We start from the raw sequence: 8047 nt of genomic DNA on the forward strand, positions 1-8047 counted from the left end.
ATATTTTTTCACTGCTTATCAAACAAACAGCACTTTCATTGATACAAGTAAAAAAGTAATCGTACGTCCAACTATCGATAAACTGCCGATGTTCATTTTCAATTTTACGTTTACCAGAATTCCAGCTCATGGCAAAATATGAAAATACTCGACCGTTATGCGAAGAATGTGTTTTTTGGCGCAGTTCAGCGAAGACTGTCCAATACTAGAAAACATAGCCGAGAAGCAACAACAATGTATCGCAAATCGTGGATGAAGGCCTGCGGGCCACCGCACAGTGCGGACAAATCGCCTGTTTTCGGCACTTCTCGTAGTTCGGTTATTAATGCATATGCATAGAGGAAATTTTTTACAGACAATTATATTTACCCATATAGTTTATAATTTTAACAAAAAAAAATTTTTAGAAAAAAAAATTTGTTATTAAAAATTACCAAATTTATTTTTAAAAACTAACAAGTTCAGAACAAAATTAATAATAAATGATCCATATGTAAAATTAACAATAATAAACTTAAACAAATTATAATACTAGTGAATAAAATGAATAAACTCAACAAAATGCTATCCGAGCATGCTGCTGCTGCTTCGCTACCCGAGTCATTCTCAGTACTTTGATTGCGACTCAAAATCATTGACTCTCGTGATCTTGCACATTTCGATCTACCCCTACATTCTTATTACTTTTTCAATAGTTATAAAACATATATTAAAAACAAATTAAAAATACATAAAAATGATTGATACATAATTATTGCAAAATTGTATTATGCATAAATATGGTTATTATATGATTATTATTAACAATTTCCATCCTAATACGCATGTTTTGCAAAAGAAATGTATTTCATATCGTGATATACACGAATATTGAACTTTTCCAGTAAACTTCCCACTGTAACTGTGGCGAACAAATGGCAAAATTTTTTACAACCAAATTTGTTTAAAAATGTATACTTATTGTTAATTATTCACAGAAAATGAAATTTAACAATATAACTAATACATTTAAAAAGAAAATAACAAATTCTCCACGATAGATCCTAAAGGAAAGGTATGGACACTTCTTAAAAAGTTTATAAAATTGAGAGTCGCAAAAAGTCGCAGACAAAACTATGAAATTCTTAAACTATAATAAGTAATGTATCCGAATATGCATAAATCTCAGGATATATTTTGCCGTTTTTGTTTTATGTTAATTTGAAGTTTTATATGCAATTAACAAATAAAAGCACCATTGAAAATTTGTACAAAAAATAAATCTACTTTATTAAATGTATAAAGAATGCATATTCCTTGGTAAGCACTTTCCATTACACAGAATTATTATTGCACACTCATTTACAGTTAATATAACATTTTTCGATTTTTGGCACTTTAGAGTGCCTCCATGGCCAAATTTTTTTACAAAAATCTAAATTTGGTTACTAATGCATATGCAATGGTAATTAGTAACAAAAAATTAAATTTAACAATAAAATGAATAAGTTGAAAAAAAAGAAATTATTTTTATGCATAAAAGAAATTGTTAAATGATTTTTAAATGAATAATAATATGCATTTCCTGCTAATAAAGAGTTGTGCCAAAGGAAACTTTCGTGCATCGTCAAATAAAAATGTAGTGAGATGTGCCGACTTGTCCGCACTGTGCACCGCGCCGCAGCGCGCCGTGCCGGGTTCCGGCGGGCCGCAGTCCGTATGCTACTGGGCCAAATGCGGCCCGCGGGCCGCACGTTGCTCATCACTGATCTAGAGCATTAACAAACGATCTCATTAAACGAAAAACACATATCACTTTCATGTAACCTCCACGTGTCTGTATACATGAATGGTTTACACCAGATTGTGGCCCCCTCAATACTGTTACGTATGGAGACGTGTCTCCACGTTCATTTCGATTAGAAGTTCTAATCTCTTTTCTGAGAACGAAAAGCGTCCCAACAGGCCCCTTGTCTAATGATTGTACTCTGGCTGGACGCAGCTGGCACGAAGCATGATTCAGTAACAGCACCGTACGATTTCCTAATATGGAAATCTTCAAAACATCCCCTTCTGGAATGTTTTGTCAAGATAGTCTTTGATAGGAAACATCCTGGCTAACCCTTCGTTTTACCCCTATAAACAAAGATCCAGCTGCAAACCTTAAACTCACTAGAAACGACAAATACGAGTATGCGACCGTAAAATAAAACAGATACATTCCCCTCTCATTTTTAGGGTATATAAACCCATGCATTTTCATCCTCTTTGGTTAGTCGAGAAGCGGTTCAGTCAAGATTCAGACGCGGTTCAGTACTCGTGCAGTCACGTCGCGTCAAGTCTAGTGAGATCGGGTTAAAGTCCCTTTCGAATCAAAACGTAACCTTATAGATTCCGTCAGTTCGGTATATAGTCTATTTGGCATTCAACAATCGCTATCTAACCCCGCATTGCCAGTGCGTCAACACCGTGCATCATTAGGTAACAATTTCTCTAATTGTACACTTACTACATCCACTCGCGACACAAACAATCACACTTGTAACTATTCCAAATCAGAATATATTTGTCTTGTTTGTTAACTCGCGTAATCTACAACCTTTAATTATTGCCTGATATCCTAATCTAATAATTGAACGTTCCCACATGATACAATCTTACCGCTCGGATTGTATCCATTAAATTATATATAAGTTACGAGGCTTACTAATCTTAGATTCAATTCAACGAAGATTTCTCCAACCTAGTGGCTCCCCGGTTTCGCATTGGGTGCGTCCACGAAAACTATACCATCCTAGCGGATCCCTGATTTCGCATTGGGTTCTTCCGTATCCTAGCAGCTCCCTGGTCTCGCATCAGGTGCGTCTGCGTGTTATCCACCTTCCTTTTAAATCGGGTTCGCCGCGTGTCTCTCCTAGTGACTCCCCGATAACGCATTGGGTGCGTTCACGAAGTTTCATCCTCCTAGTAGCTCCTCGGTTTCGCATCGGGTGCGTCTGCGTTTGACTCCAACCTCCCAGAGGTTCCCTGATTTCGCATCAGGTGCGTCCTCGACGTCAACTATCCTAGCGGCTCCCCGATCTCGCATTGGGTGCGTCCGCGTACTTAACTAACAAATTGAAACCATATTCCTGGGGTAACAACCCCTCGCCGGCCTCTCGCGTTGCTCGCAGCCCTGGCTCGTAACAATACCATTCACATCTTATTTAAACTATGTTGTTTTACACAACACATCTAAGTATTTAAGCAATTTTCATTTAATGATAAAAACCAATGTATATGTATATACAATGATTTAATTTTGTTATTGAGAGAAACTTTAACCAAATTTTATTTTAATTTTTGAGAGCATTGAAAAATGCTGTTTATCAAGAAGTACCCACTACACCGGAAATTATGAAACAACGGATAATTGCAGCATGTGCTAGAATAACTTCAGAAACGATAAGACATGCACGTGATGCAGGGATACGAAGATTACAAATTTGCATTGACGCAAACGGTCATCAATTCGAGCATCTCCCGTAATGTAATAAAGTTTATTTTACCACTGTAGCGGCTAGCTGGGCGCCGGAAGAGAAATCTTCAGCGCACCAGCGCCAAGAAAGATTTATGGTTTGCACAGCATAAGACGCTATTTGTGAGAAAACGTCTTTAACGTTTTTGGCCACTTAGCGGACAGATGTGTCCTTGTAGTTCCTAGCGACGAACTCAATAGCGCAAGTGGACGCCATAAATTTTGGGTAGTCTAAGGGTCTCCAGCCTAGAGTGTCCCAGCGACGCGTGCCTGGTTTCTATCACCCGGGAAAGCTGGGCCCGTTGACGTAAGCCAGCAGTCACGTACCGCACTTAGCACGGGGCCCGGAAGACACCCCGCTGCATCACCAAAATTAGATTTTCTCGATAGAAGTTCCTCGAAAGCACTTCCACCAATCAGTCGACAAGCATTTTTAAGATATAAGGCAGAGACTACCGACGCGAGCCAGTCACGAAGTCTAGTCACAGCCAAATCTCCGCCGAGTTATGGCTACAGTTTAGCTACTCTCTGTCGCTGCGAGTAAAAGTTGAGTCGCGCCGAGTTCAGTCCGAGTACATCGCTGTTAAGTCACAGCAGGTAGATTTACAATCGCGCCACGATCTACCCCGGACGCTATCGCGACATTCTAGTTATAAATAAATGACTCGGTCACAAAACCTGAGTGAACATTATTTGAAGGCACCCGCCTCCGATAACCCAGTTCCTTCACTACCATATTTGACCTTGCATGACCTTCAATGATAACTCGCTGAATTCGGCTCAACACTGGCTATCACATCGTGATAAAAAAACGTAGCATTCCATTTAAAAAAATAGAGTTGACCTTGAAATCTCCTCTATCCCTCCACCCACGCAGAACATGTTTGTGTCACAAAATGTCCCCCTCTATACCGTGTAAGTTTTCTATATAACATTTTTTCATGTTATTACAAATAACGGCAATATTCAAACTGGACATAGTTATTCCCCCACCCTGTATATACATTCGCTGCAGAAAGTATTATGTTGTCAAGTTCCAAAAATGAAGTTTCTCGCTTGTGAAACAAGAAATTCAAGTTGCATAGAGTAAACAATTTTTAGATATTCACGTGCAGAAAGTATGTACATGTTAAAGATATCCGAAATCTCGTGAGGAGTCAGGAGATTCTCTTACTACCGAGGTTCTGGGGTAAGTGCTGCGTGGTTCCTCACAGTCCTCATACCAGAAGGCACCCTCGCCTTCCCCACTCCGTGGCCAGATCCTTGGGACACAGGGCCCCACTTTCTAAGTGAAAATTAAGGGGAGTTTAGACTCTCAGCCTCTCTCGACTTTCCCTCATCTGGTTGCAGTTAAACAACCCCTCGACGGTTGACGGCGGAAAGACCCAACGTGGTCGCCTGCCATCGTCCATCGATGGTTCTGTTTTATTTCATTCGTCTTCTTTAAGGGCCTCACGTAGCTCGGGACCCCATCATAAATCCATCCGAGCTTAAGGGTCGGGTCAGCGCGGACCCCTAACTTGGCTCGCACGTGTTGATGCTAACACGGCCAGACTGACCTGCTTCACGCTCTCGGGAAGCAATGTTTCGTAATTTTAGCAGAGTTTCTCCAGTTACCAATAACAGGCAATAACAGGCAATTATAGAAATACTTTTGGACAGCGCCGCACGCCACAATATTCAAAGTGTGTTACAGACGTTGCACGTCTTCACGACTAGCAGTCACCAATAACAGATAGTATTATAAAAATACTTCTCGACAGCGCCACACGCCACAATATTCAAAATGTTTTACAGACGTTGCACGTCTTCATGACTAGCAGTCACCAATAACAGATAGTATTATAAAAATACTTCTCGACAGCGCCACACGCCACAATATTCAAAATGTTTTACAGACGTTGCACGTCTTCATGACTAGCAGTCACCAATAACAGATAGTATTATAAAAATACTTCTCGACAGCGCCACACGCCACAATATTCAAAATGTTTTACAGACGTTGCACGTCTTCATGACTAGCAGTCACCAATAACGGATAGTATTATAAAAATACTTCTCGACAGCGCCACACGCCACAATATTCAAAATGTTTTGTTTTTAGGATGTATTATCAATATCAATCAACTTCCATACCACAACAATTCTTTTATTATATTTTGCAAAAGAGGCTATCTTCCTCTTTCCTTCTCATTACAATCACAAAATTATAATTTTTATGAACGGAGTAAAACAAACATTATTTCATATTTAACATGTCACATTGCTAACACGGTTCATTCTTGTCTTCGTCGTCGCTTGACATCTCGTCACCAGCCCATTCACCCTTCCATAATCGTAGTCTATCTTTTGGCGCTACTTGGGGTCTGCCGGTTTTTCCTACAATTTCATAACGATCGTTAGGTAAGACTTTTGAAACCGTATAAGGTCCAAGGTATTTTCGATCTAATTTAGCACGGCGCGTTACTGCGGGTTTCAAAAATACCGTGTCCTGTTCGTTAAAGTTAATGTTCGTTCTTCTTGTCCTATTAAATCGTTTATTTTGTTTTTGTGCATTATCTAATATTCTATTATGGGCAATCTCTCTATCACTGAAAACGTCGATTTTCTCGTTTAAATTTGGTAAATCGGACTCTATTTGAGTTGCATCACCTGCACTTCGTTCTACGCCGAACAACAAACGACTTGGCGAAAATCCCGTCGTAGCTTGTACTGTGGTATTTAATGTCTCTTGGATTTTAATAAGTTTGCTCGGCCATTCTGTAGTTTTTAATGTTTCTACGGTTAGTAGATTGGTTACAGTCGCAACGTATCGTTCAGCTTGTCCATTTGCTCGAGGGGCGCCCGTGGCAATATAATGTATTTCCACATTTTGTTTTTTAAAAAACTGCTGCAACGGTTTGTATGTGAAATTTGTACCGCGATCTAACACTACTGTTCGTGGTCTTCCAAATAATAATAGGCGTTCCCTAAAAACTTGTAAAGTTTCTTCGCCTGTTAAAGACGTCAACGGCACAAGTTGAACGTATTTAGTAAAGGCGTCTAAAATAATCAAAACGTGCTGATAGCCTGTTTTTGTTCTAACAAACGGACCGACACAGTCGCAATGAATGGTATCGAATGGAATTGGTTTCTTTTCTATTGAATGGAGTAGACCTTGTTTGGGTCCTGTTTGGCGTTTCGCGACGATGCAGGTAAGGCAATGATCGATATACTTTTTGATGAACGCCCTCATTCTAGGGAACCAATATTTACGATTAATGCGATCAAGAACTTTATCTAACCCTATATGACAATTTTCGTCATGATACAGTCGCAACAACCCGATACGACTTCCTTTCGGTACATAGAAACGAGTGATTTCGTTATCGTTATCGTTACGCAATTTTCGACACAGCAGATTATCTTTTATCGTATAGTCACTACTTACGGAATCATTACAACGAATCCTTTCGATTATCGACTTGGTTTCCTCGTCATTCTTTTGTGCAATTTCCAACCACGATCCTTGACAAATGACATTTACGTAGCAGGCTTTATTTTTACTGGGATTTCGACTTAAATAATCTGCATATTCTATATGTTTCCCTTTACGATACTCTATAGTATAGTTGAAATCCTGCAGGTATATCCACCATCGAGCTATGCGCGGTAATAAATCTCGTTTGGTGTTAGTCGCCTTTATCGCATTACAATCGGTTACTAGCTTAAATTCTATACCTAAAAGGTAGACGCGAAAGTATTTCAACGCATTAACCACGGCCAAGGTTTCCAATTCGTAAGAGTGATAACGCGATTCTTCTACTGTCGTTCGGCGACTAAAGTAAGCCACCACTCGCAAATCTCTTTCGAATTTCTGAAACAGAACTGCTCCATAGCCTATCGCGCTCGCGTCTGTATGTAGTTCCGTTTCTTTATTAGGATCGAATGTTACCAGGCATGGTTCCGACGTAAGCTTGTCGATTACATATTTTCGTGCTGTTTCATGTTCGCTTCCCCAATTCCAGGGCTCGTTATTTTTTGTGAGTTTCGTGATACACGCTGTCCGAACAGCAAATTCGGGTATAAATTTACGGAAATACCCAGCTAAACCCATGAATTGTCGCACCTGTTTAACATTTTCGGGTACTGGTGATTCTACAAGAGCTTTAACTTTTCCCCTACCAGGTTTAATTCCTTCTGCCGACACTACTCTTCCTAAATACTCTATTTCCGTTTCAAGGAATTTACATTTTTTAATATTTAAAGAAAACCCAGCTGTGTCCAATGCGTGCAAAACCCTGTCTAATTTTTCTAATCCTTCTTCCTTTGTTATAGATGGTATTAAAATATCGTCGAGATACACTAGAGCAGTATCATATTTAAGGTTTCCTAAGGCGATATTAATTGCCCGTTGAAAGACGGCGGGAGCGTTTGCTAGACCAAACGGCATTCGAAGATATTCGAAATGACCATCAGGTGTAACAAAGGCGGTCTTGGATACGGAGTCTTCCGCGATGGCAATCTGGTGGAAGCCGGATGCCATGTCGAGAACCGTGAAATATTTGTTTT

This window comes from Halictus rubicundus, chromosome 10, assembly GCF_050948215.1.
Source record: "Halictus rubicundus isolate RS-2024b chromosome 10, iyHalRubi1_principal, whole genome shotgun sequence".
In the NCBI taxonomy this organism is placed as follows: domain Eukaryota; kingdom Metazoa; phylum Arthropoda; class Insecta; order Hymenoptera; family Halictidae; genus Halictus; species Halictus rubicundus.